General features: G+C 39.5%; 1 pseudogene; it reads left to right on the forward strand.

Annotated features, from left to right (window-relative positions):
• LOC119515967 lies at positions 1-25,738 on the forward strand (annotated as a pseudogene).
• The last annotated feature ends 12 nt before the right edge of the window (positions 25,739-25,750 follow it).

A 25,750-nucleotide genomic window follows, 5' to 3' on the forward strand; every position in this document is an offset into this window, starting at 1 on the left:
ATGGTCAAAGTGGAGAAACCGAAAGAAGCCCAGGAACCGCATCCATTGCAGGTAAGGAGTAAGGGAAGGAGAGAACCTGCAGTATGCCAGTGTTTACCTTGAGAATCCTCCAAGCCAGATGCCCAGAACTACTATTAGTATGGTAGTGGATGGGAAGATCACGGATTCAAAGAAGCAAGGTAGAAATGTAGTTGTCTGTATCTCAGAAAGGCTACTTTGGGAGAATGACAACCATGCACCTGCATGGACTCTTTCTATAGGTATGCAAAACAAAATGACCTTTCCACAGACTCTGCTTATTTTACATCTCTTTTAAATTCTGATTCTATTACATGGGGTGTGGTAATTAGGAAACACACAACACACAAGTTGTCAACATTTACATTAGAAAAGGATAGAAGAAAAAACAACAGGCTCAAAATGTTTGTTTATTTTTCACTTTTCCAAAAAGCATCTGTGATTCTATCAACATTTGTCACTCTTTAATTTAATATCACTTGGATATACTTTAATCAATCATGCATTTGTGTATTGTTTTATCATAAAGTTATCATGTTTTCATAATAATAAAATTTCAAGCTCCACACATTTAGTTTTCCATGGAGCAGACAGGGTCATCGGGAAGAACAATGTCATCCTCCCAACCTACCTGGACAACAACAGCCTCACAGTCAATGAACAACACTGGGAGAAGTGGAAATATATCACCCATGACATATGTACTTTGGCTTCGGTAAGTTGTCCTCACAATGAAAAAATTTATCCTATGTGTAGATTTCATTATCCTGCCTCCCCTACACCCATAGCAATCCACCCATGGACTTTCTGAATGCCTTATTCACCATGTCCTAAAATTGGAACATGACTTACAATGCTCTCCCTAATCCACAAATCCTGCCACAAGAATTTGTGACTCTACTGTTTAGACCAATTTCTTTTCACCTCACATTGCCACCTCAGCAACTTAAAACAAGGTTAGAGATGAATTTACTACCATATTTATTATTTAATTTTTAACTAATTTTTTTGAAGAGACAGGGTGGAAGATGCTGCTTTCAATTCCTTTCCAGATATTATAAGGTATATAAACATATTCAGAAAAAATTGCATCAAAACCAGTCAATATTCATGTGAGGAAACTGAAGGTTACTGATGTTGACCTGCCCCAGTTGCAAAGTTGAGATGTGTCAGGGCAGGACCAGGACACCTGGGGCTTCAGCAATCATAGTGGTGATAGGTAAGGTCACACAAAGGTCCTGTCTGACTCCAGTGGAGGATTAGACTACTAAAGCAGTATTGAAAACATATCTAACAGCACTGACAACCTACTAAAATTTCACACATGAAGTTACAACTGAGGAATGTTATCAACAAAGTGAAGAAAGCAGAACAAAACAACCTTCCCTCCACTGATACTTTGTAAATCAACTGTAATCCATTATAAACCTCATGGTCAGGGAATATATACATAGTATATATTACATACAGATTTTATATTCCATATATAATCCATATATGCATTGTGACAACATTCCTAAGCTATTCTTGATCCTTGGCCCCACCATACTTTCCACTCAACACATTTCCTGCATGAAAGTAAAGGAACCAGTGACTGGGGACAGGGCACATAGGGAGAGGACTGTGTTGTCCCAGGGCTCAGCAAGCATCCTTCTGCCAGGGAGTCAAAAGACAAAGATGTCTCTCCTCTCATCCTCTTTCACTTTACATACAGCGTTACCAACCAAATGCAAATCACGTCATGGGAAAACATCTGACACTACCGCACACATTTACTTAAATTCAGGGTCCTCCTCATTCTGGAAAATATTTCCTCTACATCATGAACCTCATCCACAAGAATAACCACTTTGTGGTTCTTTCTCTTTCTCATGGCAGCTCCCAGATGTGAGTGTCTTAGGCTTCAGACTTGAAGGTAATGGGAATGATGCATCTGAGCACATGATTTACTATGGTTCTCCCTGTCCTCTGCGGTCCTGTTCCAGGTGCAGCTGAAGGAGACTGGAGCTGGTCCTCTGAAGCCCTTGCAGACCCTGTCCCTCACCTGCCCTGTCTCTGGATTTTCCATCAAGTGGTTACTGCTGGAATTGGATCAGCCAGCCCCAGGGGAAGGGGCTGCAGTTGTTGTCAAGAATATGATATGATGTTAGCATGTATTACAAACCATCCCTCAAGAGCTGACTCTTCACCACCAGAGACACATGGAAGAATCAATTCTCTGTTCAGCTGAGCCAGGTGGCTTCTGATGACACAGCCGTGTATTACTGTGTGAGTGACACAGTGAGAGGAAGTCAGGGTGAGCCCAGACACAAACTTCCCCTGCAGGGCACAGGTGGGGCTGGGCTGCAGGGGGTGCATGGGACCACCAGGGGTGGAGAGGGACCATCCCCAGGGGCAGGGGCAGAGAAGGGCTGGGAGGAATTTCCTGGCCTTGCCTGGTGTTCCCTCTTCCTGCTTCACAATGTCTAACCCCCAGGGAAATGCCGTTGCTTCATTTCTAAGCTGTGCTTGAATGTATACAAGATTCAAGAAATGTAGAGTTCAGTATGGGTTTTTTTTAATAATATTTAACTTGTGTTTCTGTAAGATGTGTGTGTGTGTGTGTGTGTGTGTGTGTGTGTGTGTGTGTGTGTCCTGCATTTTATTCTGGATTTGGGTGGAAGTATACACAAACTCATCTTTCTACTGACTTTGTGAAATTCATTCTCTGAACTCAAGTCATATGATGAGAAAGTTGCAAATTTGAAAACTGAAGCTCATACCTTTCCTTATAACTGTATCCACCATATCTAGGAACAAATGACCAACACAATTATACATTCTAACAGCACATAACTCTGTTAAGGTGTCAAAAAGTCTGTCAATCAGAGCCTTGCCTTGTATAAGCATATGATTAGTAGAACTGAAATGTGATATTTGGGTATCTCTATAGACAAGTCATTCCATGGACTGCCAGTGCCATCTTAATTATTGAACACAGAGTCATTAGTGCCTTTGAATCTAATAAGAGTAGAAAACCAATTGCAAAATTCCATTTTTAAGATTCTGTTTCTCAATTACCACTCCTCACATGAAAGCTGTATTAGTTAGTGTTCTCTATGGAAACAGAACCAACAGGATATATCTGTAAATATAAGACTTTATTAAAGTATCTCATACAACTGTGGGAATGCATGAGTCCAATTTCCTTAGGGTAAGTTGTAAGCTAGCAAAGCAGGTGAAGGTTTTTCTTGAATTCATGAGGGAAAGCTCTTTGGCTGGAGTAGAGATGGAAATTCTCTCTTCTGAGTCCTGAATTCATCCCCTCTTCTTTTTATGGCTTCAAGTGATTGGATTAAATGTCTCTCACTGTGGAAGACATGCCCCTTAGTTTATTATAGATTTAATCTTCAACAGATACAATCAACTTACTGATAACTGAAATGCACAAAATGTTCTTATAGTAAGTTAGGCTAAGCTTTGCATATGTACTGACCACTCAGTGGGCACCATGGAGCCAAGAATGCAGTGCTATGAAATGTTTGTTTCTGATTGAGAAAAAATATTGAAGCCATGAGCAATTTATACATCAAAGCTGTCCTTCAAATGTATGGGAGGGTTTAAAATTTACACAGAAAAACAAATTCTGAGAGAATGTGTTAACAAAGGACCTTCTCTGCAAGCAACATTAAAGGGAGTTCTAGATGATTAAAAATAGAAAGGAGTAAAGTCTAGAGAAGGACACATAACTGAAGATTATAAGTAAGGGTAAATAAGGAAAAAAATAGAGGAGGGGAATAGACCTGGAAAAAAAATGTAAGATGGTCATTTCAAGAAATGCCTTCAGAATAATAACATTTAATGTGAATGGATTAAATCCCCCAACTAAAAGTTACAGACTGTTAGAATGAACCAAAAAGTATGATCCATCAATATGCTGTTTAGAAGAGGCTTATCTTAGACCCAATGACATAAAGACATTGAAAGTAGAAGCATAGAAAATAATATTCCATACAAGATACAGCCACAAATGCAGGGTTTGCAGTAATAATATAGGAAAAACTATATACTTTCAATGCATTGCTTTCATAAGGGACAAAAGTACACTATATGTTAATAAAAGGGTCAATTCACCAAGAAGAAATAGTCATAAGTTTTCATGCACCCAACCAAGGTGCTCTAAAGTACAGGAAGCATTCTTTCAGAAAAGTGAAAGGAGCAATAGGCATTTCTCAAAAATGGTTGGAGACTTCTATACACCAATCTCTTCTATACATAGGACAACTATACAGGAAACCAATAAAGAAATTGAGAATGTAAACAATGTGATCAAATGAATTAGATTATCACAGACAAATACAGAGTGTTTGATCCAAAATTTCCAGGATATACGTTCATCTTTAGCACTCACAAAATGTCCTCCAGGAAAGATCACATGCTTAAGTGCAAAACAAGCCTCAACAACTTTAAAAATATTGAAATTATTCAAAGCACATCATCTCACCAAAATACAATACAACTGGAAATCAATATCCACCAGAGGACCAGAACTTTCACAAATATGTAGAGGTCAAATGACAGAATAGTAAACAATCCATGAGTTAAAAGTAGAGAATGTAAGAGAAATCACTATGCATCCAGAGTTGAAGGAAAACAGTAACAGGACATATGAAACCCTATGTGATACAATGAAGGCAGTGCTGAACAGAAAATTTATAACTCTAAAGACATACATTAAAAAGGAGGAAAGCTATAACCAAAGACCTAACTGAACAACTGAAGAAACAAGAAAATTATCAACCAACTAAATCAAAAACAAGTAGAAGATAGTAAATATCAAGGATTTAAGCAGAATACAGTGATATGGAGAAAAAATATCAATAGCAAGAAAAAATGAAACCAAAAGTTGATTATTTGAGAAGAACACAAGATTGATAAACCCTCAGCTGGACTGAAAATGTCAAAAATAAAGAAGACCCAAATAAACAAAATCAGAAATGAGAGGAGACACATAACAGTGGATCTTGAGGAAATTTACAAAAACACATTTTAAGGGCATACTATGAACAATTGGATGTCAACAAACTAGACAACTTAGAGGAAATGGATAATCCCCTGGAGACACACGAACAGCCTAGACTTACCAAAGAGGTAACAGAAGGCATCAAGAAACCGTTCACAAGATAAAGAGATCCAATCAGCTTCCTACAAGTAAAATTCCAGGACCAGAAGGCTTTACAGAGGAATTTTACAAAATTTCACAAAAATGGACTGTGCCAGTTTGGATGTACTATGTCACCTAAAACCCCATGTTCTTTGATGCAATATTTTGTGGTCAGATTTATTAATGATTAAGTTAGAAAATTTGTATTAGATTGTTTCCATGCAGATGGGAACCACTCGACCATTGATTATAATTCTGATCAGAAAAATTCCATCTATGTGTGGCCCCACAAATTTGGCCTTGATTATTTCCCTGGAGTCTTGTAAAGGGGCTTACAAAGAGGAGAAATTCAGAGCAATTGTATGTGACATTTTAGCAAGAAACTGAGTAGAATTTTGAAGAGGAGCTGTAGCAAAGAGAGGACAAAAAGCCTCAAGAGCAACATTTTGGAGAATGCCATTTTGAAATGAAAACTGGGATCAAGCAGATGCCAGGCACGTGTCTTCCCAGCTGACAAAGGTTTTCCAGATGCAAACAGCCTTTCTTCAGGGAAGGTACCTTATGGCTGATACCTTACCTTGGACATTTTATGGCCTACAGACTATAACATTGTAACCAAATAAACCCTTTTTTATAAAAGCCATTCCATTTTGGGGGTTTTGCAAAATGGCAGCATTAGCAAACTGGAACACTAAATGACAATTTCTGCTCAAAATATATTAGAAATTTGAGGAAGAAAACTTTTTTTCTCCTATTAAGAAGCTAAAACTTTCTAATACCAAAATCAGATAAAGATAGTACAAGAAAGGAAAACTACAGCTCGATCTCCCTAATGAATATAGATGCAAATATCCTCCAAAAAATTCTTGCAACTTGAAAATCAAATCCAGAGACACATTAAAAGAATCATACCCCATGACAAAGTGGGGTTGACTTCAGGCATGTTTGTGTGGTTCAACATAAGTAAATCAATGTAATAAAACACATTAATAAATTAATGGGGAAAATCAAATGATCATCTCAGTAGATGTTAAAAAATTTGACAAAAGAAAAATAAAACTAATAGAAAAGTAAATAAATAAATAAAGTAAATAAAATAAATAAAAGACAAGTAAAAATATCATTCTTCAAAAATGATATGCTCATATATTTGGAAAATCCTGATTCATCATTGACAGCTACTTGACTTAAAAAAAGCAAATTCAACAAAGTGATATGATACAAGATTAATGTGCAAATATCAGTAACATTCCTATTTACTAGAAATCACCTAACTGAGCAGACACTCAAGAAAAAAATTCCATTCAAAATAGGAACTAAAAAATTAATTACTTAGAAATAAACTTAACCATGGTCATAAAACACCACTACACAGAAAATTGCAATGCTATACTAAAAGAAACCAAAGAGAACTGTATTAATTAGGGAAACAGAATCAATGAGAGGTGTCTCTGACTATCAAATTGTAAAAGTGACTCATGCAACTGTGGGTATGCATCAGTCCAAATTCAGTAGAGCAGTCAGCAAACTGTCAACTCCAAGGAAGATGTCCAATGAACTCCTCAAGAAAGGAACCGGCAACTTCAATGAACTCCTCAGGAAATGAACTGGGACCTTCGGCGAACATGTTAGATGAACTCCTCAGGAAACAAACCAGCAACTTTGATAAACTCCTCAGGAAATGCTTCACTGGGCAGCTGAAGGAGAAGTGAAGGTCCTCTATCTGTCTTGCTTATAAGTCTTCAAATGATTAATTGGATTAAATCCAGCCAATTGCATTCTCTCACTGCAGAAGGCACGCCCTTTGGTGAGTCATCTTTCGCAGCTGCAGTCAATTGACTGATGATTTAATAAACATGCCTGTTGGTTTATTAACCAGCCTCAAAGTCCTCACACCAATTGTTAGGCCAGTGTTTGCTCAACCAGACAATTGGGTACTATCACCTAGCCAAGTTGACACATGAACCTAACCATCACAGTCCACCCCTTGTCAACTTGGCAGTTATATACACCACCTAAAACCATATATTATCTCTAAGTAGATAACAATAACAGACATATACTTTGCCTAACAATACTCTGCTGTGCAGCATACATCTGGAAATGCACTAAATCTCTCCAGAAGAGAGTGCAAGTCCTTGGGTGACATTTGCTCTTAAAATTGATTTCCTTTAGCTTAAATACAGCAAAATGAACAGTACGGGTTATGCCATATGATAAGGGGATGAGACAGAGAAGAAAACAAATGAGGAGGAAATATTCATGTCATCATAGTACTCATTTCTGTAACTGGTCATGTGGCCATAGTTCATATTTATCACTACCTTCTTCCACCACCCATTCCGTGTTCCCTTTACCCTCAGCAAGCACTTCAGCTGGCAGTGGTTCTTTGCCTGGTGGGGTGACCCAAACCTTAATTCCTGAAGTTTCTTGGCCATTGGTAGTCCTGTCTGGATTGGGTTGTTGCAGTTTTCCACTGACTTTTATCACAGGGCATGGTAATACTAAGAGACGCCCTAGGGGATCTCCTGTATTCCAAAAAAACTCTTCTTTACTTCCATTGTGTAGTTACAGTGCTATTTTCCCTTGGTAGTCAGAATCAATCACCCAAGCCAGTACAGTAATCGCCTTCCTTGCCTGTTGATTCAGAGGCATAAGAAGCCCAAAGTGGCCAGGTGGCAGTCTTAACTCCCAGTTCAATGGGATTATTGTTGTGTTGCCTGGTGGAAGCACTCCTCCTTTTGGAACCAAGACATGTACACCAGCAGAGCTTAAGCTTGAAGGGACAGGAAGCAAAAATTTCCCTAGTGGATCACTAGGAGTGATAGTGAGTGGTGCCACTCCTGTTTCCACTCCTTGATTCCTGGACCAATGAATCCTGGCTAGGGGAGAAACAGCACCATAATGTGGTTGCTGATTCAGAGCATACACAGCCTCCTGGAGAACACTGCCCCAACCCTGCAAGGTATTGCCACCTAGTTGATGCTGTAATTGAGTCTTCAACAGGCCATTCCACCATTCTATCAGCCCTGCTGCCTCTGGATGAGGGGGAACATGGTAAGAGCACAAAATTCCATGAGCATGTGCCCATTCCCTCACTTCATTTGCTGTGAAGTGGGTTCCTTGGTCTGAAGCAATGCTGTGTGGAATACCATGATGGTGGGTAAGGAAATCTGTAAGTCCATGGATGGTAGTTTTGGCAGAAGCATGTCATGCAGGGAAGGCTAACCCATATCTGGAGTATGTGGATATTCCAGTAAGAACAAACCACTGCTCCGTCCATGATGGAAGTACTCCAATGTAATCAACCTGTCACCAGGTAGCAGGCTGATCACCTCAGGGAATGGTGCCATATCGGGGACTGTGTGTGGTTCTCTGCTGCTGGCAGATTGGACAGTCAGCAGTGGCTGTGGCCAGGTCAGCCTTGGTGAGTGGAAGTCCATGTTGCTGAGCCCATGCATAACCTCCATCCCTACCACCATGGCCATTTGTTCATGAGCCCATTGGGTGATGACAGGAGTTGCTGGGGAGAGAGGCTGATTGGTATCCACCAAATGGGTTATTTTATCCACTTGGTTATTAATATATTCTTCTGCTGAAGTCACCCTCTGCTGAGAATTCACATGGGACACAAATACCTTCATGGTTTTTGCCCACTCAGAAAGGTCTATCCACAGACCCCTTCCCGTCTTCTTTGTCACCAATCTTCCAATCATGTTTCTTCCAATCCCTGACCATCCAGCCAAACCATTAGCAACAACCCAGGAATCAGTATACAAACACACCTCTGGCCAGTTCTCCTTCCAAGCAAAGTGAACAACCAGGTTCACTCCTTGAAGTTCTGCCCACTGGGAGGATTTCCCCTCACCACTGTCCTTCAGGGACATCCCAGAAAGAGGCTGCAGTGCTGCAGCTGTCCACTTTTGGGTGCTGCCTGCATATTGTGCAGAACCATCTGTAAGCCATGCCCAAGTCTTCTCTTCCAGTCAACTGATTGTAAGGAACTCCCCAAGATGCCATTGATATGGGCTGGGAACGAGAAGGTAAGATAGAAGGAGTGGGGGCCATGTGCATTTGGGCCACTTCCTCATGTAACTTACTTGTACCTTCAGCACCTGCCTGAGCTCTATCTCGTACATACCATTTCCATTTTATGATGGAGTTCTGCTGTGCATGCCCAACTTTATGGTTGGTGGTTCAGACAGCACACAGCTCATGATAGGTAACTCAGGTTTCATGGTAACTTGGTGGCCCACAGTTAAGTGTTCTGTCTCTACTAAGGCCCAGTAGCAGGCCAACAGCTGTTTCTCAAATGGAGAGTAGTTATCTGCATAGGATGGTAAAGTTTTACTCTAAAATCCTAAGGGCCTGCATTGTAATTCTCCTATAGGAGACTGCCAAAGACTCCAAACAGCGTCTCTATTTGCCACTGACACTTCCAGCACCATTGGGTCAGATGGATCTTATGGTCCAAGTGGCAGAGCAGCTTGCACAGCAGCCTGGACCTGTCAGAGAGTTTCATCTTTTTCCAGTCCCCACTCAAAACTAGAAGCTTTTTGGGTCATTCAGTAAATGGGCTGGAGTAGCACACCTAAATGAGGAATATGTTGTCTCCAAAACCCAAAGAGGTCAACTAAGCATTGTGCCTCTTTTTTGGTCATAGGAGGGGCCAGATGCAACAGCTTATCCTTCACCTTAGAAGGAATATCTCAACAGGCCCCAGACCACTGTACACCTAGAGATTTTACTGAGGTGGAAGTCCCCTGTATTTTTGTTGGATTTATCTCTCATCCTCTACCACACAAATACCTCACCAACAAATCTAGAGTAGTTGCTACTTCTTGCTCAATAGGTCCAATCAACATGATATCATCAATATAATGAACCAGTGTGACATCTTGTGGGAGGGAGAAATTATCAAGATCCCTGCAGAAAATATTATGACATAGGACAGGAGAGTTGATATAACCCTGAAGTAGCACAGTGAATGTAAACTGCTGGCATTGCCAGCTGAATGCAAACTGTTTCTAGTGGTCCTTAATGACAACAATTGAGAAAAAAGCATTTCCCAGATCAATAGCTGCATATCAGGTACCAGGGGATGTGTTGATTTGCTCAAGCAATGATACCACATCTGGAAAAGCAGCTGCAATTGGATTCACCACCTGCTTAAGCTTACGATAATTCACAGTCATCCTCCAAGACCCATCTGTTTTTTGCACAGACCACATAGGAGAGTTGAACAAGTCCTTAAGAGTGGCATTAATCTCTGCAATCCTCCAGGAATCTGGTACTGCTTCTGGTTCACTATTTTGCTAGGCAGGGGCAGTTCTAGTGGCTTCCACTTGGCCTTTCCCACCATAGTAGCCCTCACTCCAAGAGTCAGGGAACCAATGTGAGGATTCTGCCAGTTGCTGAGTATGTCTATTCCAATTATGCATTCCAGCACTGGGGAAGTAACCACAGAATGGGTCCAGGGACCCACTGGACTCACTGTGCGATGGACCTGGGCTAAAACTCCATCAATCACCTGACCTCCATAAGCCCCAACTCTGACTGGTGGACCAGAATGATGCTTTGGGTCTCCAGGAATTAATGTCACTTCTGAACGAGTGTCTAATAATCCATAAATATCTGATCATTTCCTTTTCCTCAGTTCACAGTTACCCTGGTAAAAGGCCATAGGTCCTCCTGGGGAAGGCTGGGAGGAAGATTAACAGTACAAATTTTTGGCAGTGTAGCAGGTTCCTTCCCCATAGGTACCTGGCTATCCCTTCATTCAAGGGGCTCTGGATCTGTAAACTGTCTCAAGTCTGGGAATTGATTAAGGGGGCATGACTCTCTGTTTTTGTAATTCAAGGGAGACTTTTGTTTATGTGACCTAGAATTCTTCTTCCTGTATAGTTCAAACAAGAATTTAGCCAATTGCCCATCTATTTTACTGCTTGGTATGCCATGATCCACTAGCCAACACCATAAGTCTCTGTGAGTCATATTATTTTGATTGCTGCTTTGAGCCTGTTTTCCATTATGGTAGCCCTGTCCACCTTGTCTGTGGTGATTAACTGCAGCCACTTGGCTTCTACCAACTCAGGACCCAATTATCCCCATTGTGTTTAAGGATTCCAGCTCAGTGACAGCAGTTCCTACAGTAATATCTGACCTACAGAGAAGGGCAACTGCAGAGCTCTTCAGGGATGATGGAGCTAATCTCACAAATTTATTCCTTACAGTTCTGGTAAAAAAGTGTGTCCTCTGGACATTCCAGGGGTGTGTGAGAAAGTCTTCCATGATAAATCCACTCTAACATTCCAATCTCTCTAAGCCTTTGAATCCCCTCCTCCACATTGTACCAGGGTGGTTCTGGCATTTCAACCTCTGGTAATGCCAGCCACCTTTTGATCCATGTTTCAGCCAGCCACCCAAACACACTGTTAACACCCTTTCTAACCCCTTGAGCTACAACATTGAATGCAGAATCTCTGCTTAGTGGACCCATATCAGTAAATTCAGCCTGCTCCAACCTTATATTTCTTCCACCATTATCCCACACCTTTAATATCCATTCCCACATATATTCCCCTGGTTTCTGTCTGTATAAGTTGGAAAACTCATACAGTTCCTTTGGAGTGTAGTGTACCGCTTCATGGGTCACACTTTGTATCTCACCCTTTGGGGCTTGTTGGGACTTGAGCTTAGTTATAGGTCTTGAAGCAAAAACTGGTGGTGGGGTGGGTCATGAAAAGAGTTAGAATTATCTCTCAAGCCATTCACCTCAGGACATTCTGTTGCATTTTCATCTTTTAAAACAGGATTGATCTCTCCAGACAAAGGAGTGAGGGCTGCTTCCTCAGGAGAGGTGATTACAGGATTAGCAGGCACTAAAGGGTTAATCTCCTTTGGTGGGGGCTGGATTGCAGGCTCCTTAGGGCAGACTGGAGGTGGGGAAGCTGTTTCCCCAGGACAGCTCTCTACAGGTAAATCTAACAATGACTCAGCAGAATCCAGATTTCCAATGTCCTCACTGGCATTATTATCAATCTACATGTCCCCATTCTAAGTTTCCAGCCACCATTCTTTTGCAATCAATGCTTTTACTTTAACAGCAGACACCCTGAGAGGTTGAGATTTTAGTTTATGTTGTAAATCTGCTACTCAAACAATGAGAGACTGCATCTGGTTTTCAGAAACTTCCAGTCTGCAGGCACAGGAAATAAGATTTTCTTTCAGGGCATACATAGACTCATTTACATCTGTCATATGGCATTTAAGTTTTGAATTTGAAGTCTTTAGCTCATCCTTTTCTCTTACAACTTTAACCAAAGTATCTAAGAGCAGCCACCCAACATCATTATACCTCTTAATACTGCAAAACTCTGTGGAGATGTTGAAAACACTGTCACCCAGAGCCTTGCTTCATACTACAGTATGATTAGGAGAATCAAACGGTGCTATTTGGTGTATTTCCTTTGCCAATTCATGCCATGGACTGTCAGTGACCTCTTAATTATTGGAAATAGAGTCATTAGTGGCTCTGAATCTAATCAGAGTAGAAAACAAATTGTAAAAGCCCATTTTAAGATTCTGTTTCTCAAAAACCACTCCTGGTACCAAGTTGTATTAGTTAGGGTTCTCTAGGGAAACAGAATCAATGAAAGGTGTCTCTGACTATCAAATTGTAAAAGTGACTCATGCAAGTGTGGGTATGCATGAGTCCAAATTCTGTAGAGCAGTCAGCAAACTGTCAACTCCAAGGAAGATGTCCAATGAACTCCTCAGGAAATGAACTGGCAACTTTGACAAACTCCTCAGGAAATGAACTGGGATCTTCAATGAACATGCTTGATGAACTTCTCGGGAAGCAAACCAGAAACTTCAACAAACTCCTCAGGAAATGGTTCACTCTGCAGATGAAGAAGAAGGGAAGGTCCTCTATCTGTCTTGCTTATAAGTCTTCAACTGATTAATTGGATTAAATCCAGCCAACTGCATTCTTTCATTGTGGATGACACACCCTTTGGTGAGTCATCAGTCACAGCTGCAGTCAATTGACTCATGATTTAATAAATCAGCCTGTTGGTTTATTAACCAGCCTCAAACATCCTCACAGCAATTGTTAGGCCAGTGTTTGCTTGACCAGAAAGCTGGGTACTATCACCTGGTCAAGTTGACACATGAACGTAACCACCACAAGGACTTAAATAGGTGGAAAGATATTCTGTGTTCATGGATAGGAAGACTGAACATCACTCACATGTCAATTGTACCAAAACTGATCACAATTCCAATCAAAATTCAAGACTTAAAACAATACCAATCAAAATTCCAAAAACCACTTTGCAGACTTCAAAAAGAGAGATATCAAATTTATTTGGAATGGAAAGGTGACTTGAATTGCCAAAAACATTATAGGAAGAAGAATGAAGTCATAGGATGTACATACAATTTCTCACTTTACAGCCTACATGAAGAGCCAAAGTGGTCAAAACAGCCTGTTGCTGGCACAAAATAGACATATTGTTCAATGGATTTGAATTGAGTGTTCAGATATACACCCTCCCCCCCCAGATCTAGGGATGACTGATTTTTAATAAGGTCCCAAAATCTATTGACCTGGGTTAGAATAGTCTCTTCAACATATGGGGGCTGGTATAATTTCACATCCTTATCCAAAAGAATGATAGCACCTTATCTCAATGCTATACAAAAAATAACTCCACATGGATAAAATACTTCAATGTAGGGACAGTACCATAAAATAACTGGAAGATGATGCAGGGAAACATGTTGTAGACTAGTATTAAGAGGTAGCTCCTTTGACCATATATACAAAGCAGAAAGAATGAAAGAAACTCCTCAAAATCAAAAGCATCTATCTTCTATACCTCAAATAATTTTGTCAAAAAGGTAAAGAGGCTGCCAACTAAATGGGAAAAAATATTTGGAAAAGATATATTTGATAACAGACTGTCATATAGATATAGATATAGATGATATAGATATAGATATAGATATAGATATAGATATAGATAGATATCCAACAACTTAATGACACTATTACAAAGAGCCCAATTATAAAACAGACAGAAGATATGTGTTCCAGTTTGGTAATGATGCTGGGATGCAAAGTATCAGAAATGGATTGGCTTTCATTAAAGTGGGTTTATTTCATTATACAGTTACAGTATTAAGGCCATAAAGTGTCCAAGGTAACACATCAACAAACAGTTCCACCTGGGAGCCCAGAATTTCCCAAACCTTCAGTTTCTGGTTTCTTTGAACCTAAGTGTTGAGTTCTAAGTTTAACTCTCTTCACTCACATTTTACTATAAGCTGCAAGGAGAAGCCATGCTATAACTAAAACTTTTAGTTTCAAAATCTCATCAGCCAACTATCCCAGCTCATTGCTCTAAAATTCTTCCTTCCACCTGATGCCAGGACTCAATTGTGCCAAATCTCTGCCATTTTAAGACAAGGATCACAGTTCTTTCAGCTCACAGCAACACATTCAACATTTCTGCTCAAGGCCTCATCAAAAGTATCCTTAGTGTCCATATTTCCACAGTCTCTTCAAAGCACTTTAGGCTTTTTCTCTCAAGCTCCTCACAATTCTTCCAGAATCTTCCCCTTATACATTTAAAAAGCCATTCCAACAGGTTTGGCATTTGCAAGCTCTGCAGTACCCCACTTCTCTGGTACCAAAATCTGTTTGGTTTGCTAATGCTGTCAGGATTCACAATACGGAAATGGATTGGCTTTTATTAAAGGAGGTTTATTTAATTACACAGTTACAGCACTAATGCCATAAAGTGTCCAAGGTAACACATCAACAATCAGGTACCTTCACTGGAGGATGGCCAATGGTGTCTGGAAATCCTCTGTTAGCTGGGAAGGCACATGGCTGCCATCTGCTCTGGAGTTCTGGGTTCAAAATGCCTTTCTCCCAGGATGTCCGTCTCTGGGCAGCAGCTTCTCTCCAAATTGTCACTCTCAGTTGCTTTTGGGGCATTTGTCCTCTCTTAGCTTCTCCAGAGCAAAAGTCTGCTTTCAAAGGGCATCTCCAAACTGTCTCTGTAAGCTGAAGCTCCTCTCTCAGATCCTGTGCATACTTCACGTGTACATCTTGGCTGTAGCAAGCTCCCTCCTTCTGTCTGAGCTTACATAGTAATCTAGTAAAACTACTTATGGCAAATGCTGAATGGGTGGGGTCTCACCTCCATGAAAATTATCCAATCAGAGCTACCACCTGCATTTGGGTAGGGCACATCTCCATGGAAACAACTTAATCCAAATATTCCATCTTAATCAACACTAAGATATCTGCTCCCACAGGACTGAATCAAAGGTCATGGCTTTTACTGGGGGACATAATATATACAAACTGGTACACTATGAAAAGAATTTTTTTCCAAAGAGAAAATACAACTGGCTAACAAATGCATGAAAAATGTTACTCTTCACTAGGTATTAGGGAAATGCAAATCAGAACCATTCTGAAATATCAACTCACACTAGTAGACTGGCTGCCCTTTGACAAACAGGAAACTACAAATGCTGGAGAGGATTGGAGAAATTGGAACTCTTACTCATTGCTGGCAGGAATGTATAATGGTGTCACTTCTGTGGAAGACATTTTGCTTGTTCCTCAGGAAACTAGATACTGAGCTACCTTATGGTGAAGCAAATTCATTTCTCAGTATGTATCCCTAAGATCTGAATGTAGTGAAAGTAACAGACATTTGTACACTGATGTCCATAACAGCATTGCTCACAAATGCTAAGAGGTGAAAAAAAACCTGTGTCTCTCAATATCTGAGTGGCTAAAAAATATATGGTATAGAAATAGGATGGAATACTACAGAGCAGTAAGAAGGAACGAGGTCCTGAAACATGACAGAATAGATGAAAAGTGAAGACCAAATGCTAAGTGAAATAAGAGACAAAAATGGAGAGACATTTTATATCATCACTAATATGAACATCCTGAACAATGTAAAATCAGTGTCTTATAAAGTAGGCAATCAGAAATATAGATAGTCAGAAGCCTTTGAAGGGGTAATGGATGCCTAGTATTTATAGACATGTTAATTAAGATGAATTAAAGGTATGAGAATGGAGAGGCTTTATGATAGTTCATTAATGGGATTATAAGTTTCAGTTGCACATTGAAGGAGATCATGTTTGTAAGGCCTTGTTTAAAGATATGTAATCCAGAAGAACTTGCATAATTTACATCTAAGGCATGACACTGGTACAGAAAATTAACAGGAGAATGGTATATGGAAAAAAACATATTGTACAATATTCCCTATATTTAATAGGAATTATATATCAGCACCACACTAATACTAGGGATTAAAAAAACAGACAAAATAGTCTTCAAATAAAAAATGTTATGAGAGAAATAATGATACTATATCTAAAAAGGACACTCTATATAAAAGGGGAAAATCATGAAGAAGAAATAACAATCTTAAATATATACACACCTAATTAAGGTGCCCTAAAGTACATAAGGCAAACACTGGCAATACTGAAAGGAGTAAAATACTTTACTACAATAATAGTGGGAGACTTCAAAACAAGACTCTCCAAAAGATAGATTACCTAAACTTTCTTTGGAAGTGCCCAAGGAACATGTTCCACCATGGACCATGTACTGGGGCACAAAACAGATTTTACCAAATATAAGGGCATTGAAATTATAAAAAGTACATCCTCTTTTCATAAAGGAATAAACCTGGAAATGAGTAAAAGCAAGAGAACCAGAAAATTCACAAATGTATGGAAGTGAAACAAGTTGTTAGAAAACCAATGGGTCAAAGAAGAACTAAAAAGAGAGTTAGGTGAATGAAAAGGAGAACAAACTAAATGAAAAAAATGAGATGCACTGAAGACAGTCCTGAGAGGGAAATTTATATCCTTAAATGCCTACATTAAAAAGGAAGAAAGAGCTAAAGCCAAGACCTTAAAGATCAACTGGAGAAACTACAGAAAGAACAGCAAACTGATCCCAAAGCTTGGGGAATGAAAGAAATAGCAAAGATTGCAGCAGAAATAAATGTAATGGAGAAGAAAAGAATAATAGAGAGAATCAGTAAAACCAAAACTTGCTTCTTTGAGATTTATACATCAAAAAAACATTAGCAAGACTGAGAAAGATAAAAAGAAGGGTGCGGTCGCGTCTACTGCTTCGGGGGGGGGGGGGGCGGCCGGTTGCTGAACCCTCGGCTCTCGGCGTTGCTCGGAGGGTACCGGCGGCTGGGGCTCTTTCCCGGAGGCGAGGGCGAGGCGGGGGACTTGGCCAGGTCCCCGGCGGTGGCGTGCAAGGTGTGGAGGGCGGCGAGAAGGGAAAGACAAGACACTCTTCCTCCAGTAGGGGTAGAACAAAAGGACAAAAGGACCTTTATTCAGGGGTGAGCACAGGTTATATAGGCTGGCATAGAGGGCGGGGGGTTGTTACAAGCCAATGCTGAGGGGATAAAGGCTAGGATTGGTTCTGAGAGGGTGCGGAGGTTAGGATTGGTTCTAAGAGGGCACGGAGGTTGTTTGAAAAGGGGCGGGAGTTGCTCTGGCAACGGTGTCTGGCAACAATGTATGCGCACTGGTGGTGATGGGAGTTGCACTGGCAACGGGGAGTGTCCGGGCAAGATAAGGGGGTGGGGAAAAGGCGGTTCCCTCCGGCAAGCCTCCCCTAACAGTGGTATTTTGGGTGAGGAAATGGGGCCTGCCTCCGGCCTCACTTTCCCAGGCCTGGGGGGCTGTGGAGGGCGCTGTCACCCGTGCCCACCACCCTCCCCAGGGGCGGATCCGGTCCCCTGGCCCAGGCCCGCCAAGTTGAAGCACGTAATCAGTGTCCCGCAGAAGGGTGATGCAAATAATTAAAATCAGAAATGAGAAGGGGACCATTACCACTGAGCACAAAGAAATAAAAAAGATCATAAGGGGATGTTATGCATAATTGTATATGAACAAATAAGATAACATAGGATGAAAGGACAATTTCATAGAAGCACTAGAACAACTGATTGGATACTTATTTGTGGAGATATAGAAGACTTTAACAAACCAATCACAGCTAAGAAGATTTAATCAGTCCTAAACAACCTACGAACAAATAAAAGTCTAGGACCACATGACTTGACAGGCAAATTTTACCAAACATTTCAAAAAGAATTATTATACCATTCCTGCTCAAACTCTTCCCAAAATTGAAAAAGTGGAAACACTACCTAACTCATTCTATGAAGCCAACATCACCCTGATACCAAAGTGAGATAAATATACAAGAAAAGAAAACATCAGAAAAATCAGTCCTGTGACTATACGTGCAACCATCCCCAACACAACAGATGCAAACTGAATCTAAGCAGATATTAAAAGAAATATACACCATAACCACATGGGTATTATTACAGGTATACAATGATGGTTCAACAAAAGAGAATCAATTATCATAATACACCACATCAAAAAATCAAAAGGGAAAAATGCATTATCATTATGAGTGACATGGAAAAGGCATTTGATAAAATTAATATCCTTCTTTATAAAAACATTTCAAAGACAGGAATCAAAGATAACTTCCACATAATAAATGGTGTATATGAAATACTTCTGGCTAACATTGTATTCAAATGTAAGAGATTGAAATCACTTCTTCTTATATCCAGAATAAGACAAGGATGCCCACTATCATCACTGTTATTCAACATTCTGCTAGAAATTCTAGCAACAACAATTATGCAAGCAAAATAAATAGAGGACCTCCAAATCTGAAAATGAGAAATAAACCTTGGGTTTTTGCAGAAGACATGATACTATATTTAGAAAAAACAGAAAAAAAAAAAAACATGACAGGGCTACTTGAGATAATCAATGAGTTCAGCAAAGTAGCACAATAGAAATCCAACAAGCAAAATAAATCGGGGCTCTAGACCCTGGTAACAAGCTATCCAAAAAGTTTATCAAGAAAATATTCAATTTACAATTTAAACTAAATTAATTAAATATCCAGAAATAAACTTAACAAAAGATGTAAAGGATCTGTACTGACAAAAAAAGACATTCTAAAAGTAATCAAGGAAGGTATGAATAAATGGAAGGACAACCTGTGTTCATGGATTGGAATGAATAAACATTGGAAAGATGCAAGTTGAACAAAATTGATCCATGGAATCAATGCCATACCAATTATGATGGCAACAACCTATTTTCCAAAAATGGATAAGCTAAACCTCAAATTTATCTGGAAGAGTTAAGGGCCCTGAATATACAAAAACATCTTCAAGAAGGAGAGTGAAATATGAGGGCTCATGCTTCTTGACAATAAAGCATATGGTAAAGCCCCAGTGTTCAAAAGAACATGGTATTCTCATGAGGATAGACATTTTGATCAATGGAATTGAATTCTGAGTTTCAGAAATACACCATCAGATTTACAGTCCCTGAAACCTGTGAACAGTACTGTACAATTAATATATACAGGTGATCTTAGGCTTAAATCACCCAGAAGTATGTCCAATCAGCTAACTCATGGACAAGGACCAGATTTGATTTTCAAAAGGTTTTATTAAACTCAACATCTGCTGTAATATTCATTGTTATCCTACTATCATTCATTAACATAATTCCTCCCTCACACTCTCTGTTGACTCCCATCCTTCTTTGGCCCTTGCATTATGGATCCTAACCCAACAAATCTCTTCTTCCTCACCCTTGTCTACTCTTCTTGTCATTCCCCATCCCATTTGAGATGGACATTCCATGCACATTATGCTGCTTAATATAGTCCCACAGCTATCAGATGTTTTATTTCCAACACTAATATTTTCTCTTTTTATTTCAGTGTATACAATTTCTGTTAACCTGTTTGCAAATAGTTTCTTTTGAAAACTGTGCCAGATTTGCTGATGAGCCTGTAGAAGACATTATAGAAATGTGTCATTATGTTGCTTTGTTTTTATTTTTCTCGTTTCACTTCATAATTTCCTACAGACTTGTTTATACATTGGAATTAATCTAGTTAAGAATAATGTCTACCATTTCCTCTAGAGTTTTTTATCTTATTAATCATTTATTTTAATTTCTTTTTCAATTTTATCACTCTAATACTTTGTCATATATAAATCTTATTTGCATAATTTCCAAACACTTAACTTCCTTGCTCTTTGTTATGGCTTCTATTTCTGTTGTTTTTGTTGTTGAAATTTAGAAGTGCTGTTTAGAACACTACTCATGGAAATATATTTTGTTTGTTTGTTTCTTTATTTATTTCAATTTTTGTCTTAGAGATGACTACATACTTCCTCTGCAAGGATTTTGCTATGAATCTTTGTGTGAACCTAGTCAGGATTGTATTTGAAGGTTTTTGATGTCATGGACACAAGAATTGAAGATTGATTTTATTCTAAGGAATTGAGCCTTCAGATTCCTATAGTGTTAATTGTCTCTCTGCTTATCTTTGAGTGCTAAGTTTTTGTTTTTTTCCTGATGATGGAAGTAGGGATAAGGGGGCATTCTTCCTTTAAGTTTGAGAGACTTAAACTTGGAAAGCAATTTTGACACTAGTTTGGACAAGAGGAACAAGTATCCTTTTCTCTTGTTGAGAAGAAACGCTGGGTCTATCCCTTGTTCCTGACCCCTGCCCCACAGGGTATCATTGTTTTCCCATCTGTTCCCTCCTGGGATGCAATGGTCATTCAACATTTCCCTCTGCTTCCAGTATTGGTGCCCTTCCCTTCAGATTAAAGCATTTATTCCTCATGGAAAATATGGGGTAGTAGACCAGGTTTAAGTGCTGGATTCTGGTTGCTTAATAATTTCTATCAGATTCCACCACACACGTAGACAAAGACCTGATGCCACTCACACTGTTTCCTACGGAACTAGGGAAGTTGGATTTGGGCCACTTCAGCTGTGGTCATGTTAATCTTCCCTGGCAGCAACACAGGATGTTAGGGGGATTTCTTCTCTAATCATAGGCTGCCAGATGTAAGGAACATGCTAGGAATATGCAAGCTTGGAATTTCTAACTTTATAGACATCAGCATGTTTGGCATTCAGAAAATTTTTATTTCTCACTTAATCTGATTACTTAGATTAAATATCATTTTGTGCCACCTGCCCCAGGTAAGCTGACACTAGTTTCTATTTTCCCCCTAAAATCACTTACTTTTGTCCAATTCTCAAAATTGTTGTTTGTCCTGTGTCTTCAGTTCTCTGAATTGTTGATGAAAATTTGTAAAACTGCAGTTATCACAGTTTTCTTGTTAGGGCTGTATTTGCCTTTGATGTAACAATCAGAGCAACTTTTTTGTTAAAAGTTTCTTTATATCTCCAAGTTGAGTATTAGCCTTCTATGCTATCGATAGAAACTGGAAACACCCCACAAATTATCAACAAATGTACAGGTTAACATATTCAGGTATATGCATATAGGATTGCTACTCAACATAAAAATAAATAAATGCTTCATACACACAAAATACGGATGCATTCCCAAATACTTATGCTTAGTGAAATAAAATGCAAATATATAATTCATAATTGCCTTTGTTTAAACACTGAAGATGAGAAATAATCTAAAGTAAATTGAGGAAATTCTTCAATCACTTGGGAACAGGATGGAAGATGTAATTACTGAGGAACAATAGGATACTTTTGTGATGATTGATTTCTTAACTATCTTCTTTTTGATGATCCTTGCAAGACTGTATACTTTTATCAATATTTATCAATTCTTGCACTTTAAATAATGTACAGAATATCACATATCATTTATATGCCATAAAAGCTATTGTTAAATGCACAAATGGATATATTGGTAGGAAAGGACAGATAGATAATGGAATGTGGAATCACAGAAACTCCTGAAAATTCAACCACCTTAACCTGGTCTTCCTACTTTTTTTAAGTAAGTATATATTGCAACTATATATTGCAGTGTTCCCATTGAAGGATGCACAATTCTACAAACTTCAATTAGCATGTCCATCTATGCCCTGCATTTGTTTCATTGGAGCAGTGAGGTCCAGAGTTGAGGAGCACAGGCTCAGACACTGGAGCTCACACTTACTAGATATGAGCTCTTGGACATATCACACATCCCTCTATGCTTCTGAGTGTGCATTTAGATTTGTGAAATTAGCACTGAAACTTTCTTCACATGCTTTGTGTACATATTTACAAGTGAAGTAAGAAAATGGGAGTTTTGTGTCCAGCCCAGAACATTCAAATAGTGAAAACTAATAGGTTACTGAATGCCACCCATCTTCTGCTGGAAACCCAGAGCTGCTCTGGGCACAGACATTCTCAATTGCCTCCCATCCCAGAATCTGCCATATAGGAGGAGGACATGCATGTAGGGCTCCATCACCTGTTTATGGAAACTAGCCTAGTCCAACACTGCTTATATGGAAGACAATCCTCAATCCCAGTTTTCCTAGGTATTCCCATCCTGGGATTGGGACTGAAAAGAGAAGATTCAAATGTTTAATAAGCATGCTTAAATATTATTAAATTAAAGGAATTGAAACTAAAATTGCATACTTCTTTCCCTTTTCTAGAATATTTATTATCTAATTCTAATATCCAGAATTGGTGAGCATGTAGAAAACTTGAGCCCTAATATGTATTTCAGATTCTGAATGTAGATGTAATAATGAAATAAGAGGATGGTTGCCAAATCTTTAGTACAGCATAATCACCTAAAAATATTCACATTTCTGCAACACTTGTCCCTCATGTCACTTATATCTGCTCGGGGAAATGTCATCTCTGAAGAAAACTAAACATAAAACCTATATAAAATGTTGAAATGTAACTTGGGACTCTCCCTTTGCAAGTGAAATCCATCCCAGCTCTGACCCAGCAGCTATGAGAGAGAACCCCCAGCCCAGAGATTTCAAGGTGGTCCTATCTGTTGACTTATTATGAACAGAGTCCTTTGCCAGAAGTTTGTGCTGAGTTGGGTTTTCCTGATTGCTGTTTTAAAACATCATTTTCTGGAGAAGAGACAATATGAAATATTGTGTTTATTTTACATAGGACAGATAGAAAGACTGGATATATGTAACCTGTTTTATGACCAGGATATTTTTGTGCTTCCAAGCAACCAGTGTTATGTGCAGTTGGGGAAGCAGGGAGAAATTTACTATAGCCCAGGGCAGGGGGCAGTCTCTGACACATTTATAAATACTCTCTTGATTCAACTTCATTAATTAATTAGTGGGCTAGGTCCACCAAGTTCCAGGAAGTAGGTCTGCAGGGGGCACTCAGGATCCACTGAGCACAGGGTCCTTCCCCAGGGGCAGGCACAGATTTGATGGTGAGGGCTGGTTTCTTGTAAGTTTCTGGTCTTCTTCTCAAACTAAAATCATCCCCCTTGGGATTAGTCAAGACTTATGATTCAGTGACTTCTACCGAAGACCATCAATTAGAATATTTTTGTTGTAATAAGAAGAAATGTTCTCACATTTTAACTGAAGACTCACATACAGAATTTGATCTAAGACATACCTTACTGGCAGATATATATCAATTAAGATGGTTTGAAAAAAGAGCAGAAAATGATGAATCATTATGAGATTTCTGTGCTTGAGAATCTCTCTTTGTTTAGAATTCTCCTCTCTTTGGCCTGTTCTGAGAGAAAAAGAGCATTTTTCATTTCATTTAGAGATAAAATTTCCTTTTCTTCTCAAGCAGATTTTCCTCAAGGTGTTGTCACAGAAACACTAATCCAAGAAGCCATATTTGTTATAGTAATCTCATCATTATAAACCCACTTCCAAGCAAGTTATATATTATCTTTATGGTAATAAACTATATATTATCTATATCATATATATATATATATATATATATATTACTTCAAGGGAAAACAATGCACTGTTTAATTAAGTTGGATGTCTCCATAAACTGCAACTGAATAAACTCCCTGAATTTCTCCCCAAACCTCAAGCTTAGCTCAGATAATTTTCCTGCCCAGTGGTTTCTGGGAAATCTCTGAGGAGTTACCTCAACACTGTGGGTGACCAATGGGCCACTGAACAGCTAGACAACCCTTGGGGTGCTGAGTAACATGGTACTGGAATAGAGGGATACAGGGCTGCCTCAGGGACATAGTGTCTAGGCATGTCAAACCCTTGTCTCTATTCTCAATTTTAAAGCGGTAGAAGGAATTCATATACTGAAATATGTGCCCAAACCCCATGGAGATTCCTTTTCTGGGACATTCTTGCTGACAACAAAGTTCCTGTCTCAAAGGACAGACCCATATTTCTGGAATTCTGGGTGACATCATTGTTTATATCCCTCTACATCAGGTTCTCTTATACTTGCAATTGTCATTAAGTTCCAAGCATAATTGTTAAATGATCAGTGAAAACCAGTCTCACTGGAATAGTAGGTAGTTTCAGCAGTGAGAAAACTATTCACACAAGATTCCACTGCCAATGTTCTATTCTCTTGGACTGCTTCTGAAGTAACACACCATGCCAGGTAACTTTTTTGATCCAGCATCCTGTCTCTCATATTGCTCTGTTTTTCCATTACCCCAAGCTGAAACCTTGTGCTCTTTCACCATCACAAATTTATTAGCCCTTCCTGGAAGCTGTTCCAATGATTGTAAATTTCATATACATTCACCTCAATACACAGATACATTCTGGCTCTACAGATACACAGATACTCCTTTCTGTGTTTTTGTAACAGAGGTAAGTAAGGTATCTAAGTGTGTTTCCACATTAGTGGGCCCTAAATTGTGCTAAGTATTTGACATATAATTATATCCCAGGAAGTAGAGGGACAATGAATCTATTCCAAAGCCAACATGATCCTTGATAAGATCTGGATCCCTGATCAGCTCTAACAGTATATCTGTGTGCTGGAGGAAGAGGAACCTGGGTTTATAGAATGAGGGACACTTGGAGAGGATGAGGCAATCCCAGGTTAACACTCACAGAGCAGCACAAGAAAAATGTCCTTCCTCCCCCCTTTCAGAAATATACCACCCACAATGCAAATCACCAGCTGTTTAACCAGATGAAACAACAGGGCAAATTGACTTAAATTCAGGCTTTTTCTCATTCTAGATTCATGGACCTCATCTGCAAAAACATGAAAGCCTTGTGGTTCTTCCTCTTTCTGGCAGCAACTCCCAGATGTTAGAGTCTCAGGATTCAGACATGAAGGTAATGGGGATGATGAATCTGAGCATATGATTCACTGTGCTTCTCCTTGCCCTCAGGTGTCCTGTCCCAGGTGCAGCTGAAGGAGTTAGGACCTGGCCTGGTGAAGCCCTCACAGACCCTGTCCCTCACCTGCTCTGTCTCTGGATTCTCTTTATCCAGCAGTTATATGGACTGGATCTGCCAGGCTCCAGGAAATGGGTTGGAGTGGGTTGCTGCAATAAGTAGCGGTGGAAGCACAGCCTATAACCCAACTCTTTAGTCCCGACTCAGCATCACCAAGGACAACTCAAAGAATGAAGTTTATTTAAAGATGAGCAGCCTGAAAATCGAGGACACATCCCAGTATTACTGTGCCAGAGGCACAGTGAGGGGAAGTCAGGGTTGAACCAAGACAAAA

The sequence above is a fragment of the Choloepus didactylus genome, chromosome 19 (genome assembly GCF_015220235.1).
Source record: "Choloepus didactylus isolate mChoDid1 chromosome 19, mChoDid1.pri, whole genome shotgun sequence".
In the NCBI taxonomy this organism is placed as follows: domain Eukaryota; kingdom Metazoa; phylum Chordata; class Mammalia; order Pilosa; family Megalonychidae; genus Choloepus; species Choloepus didactylus.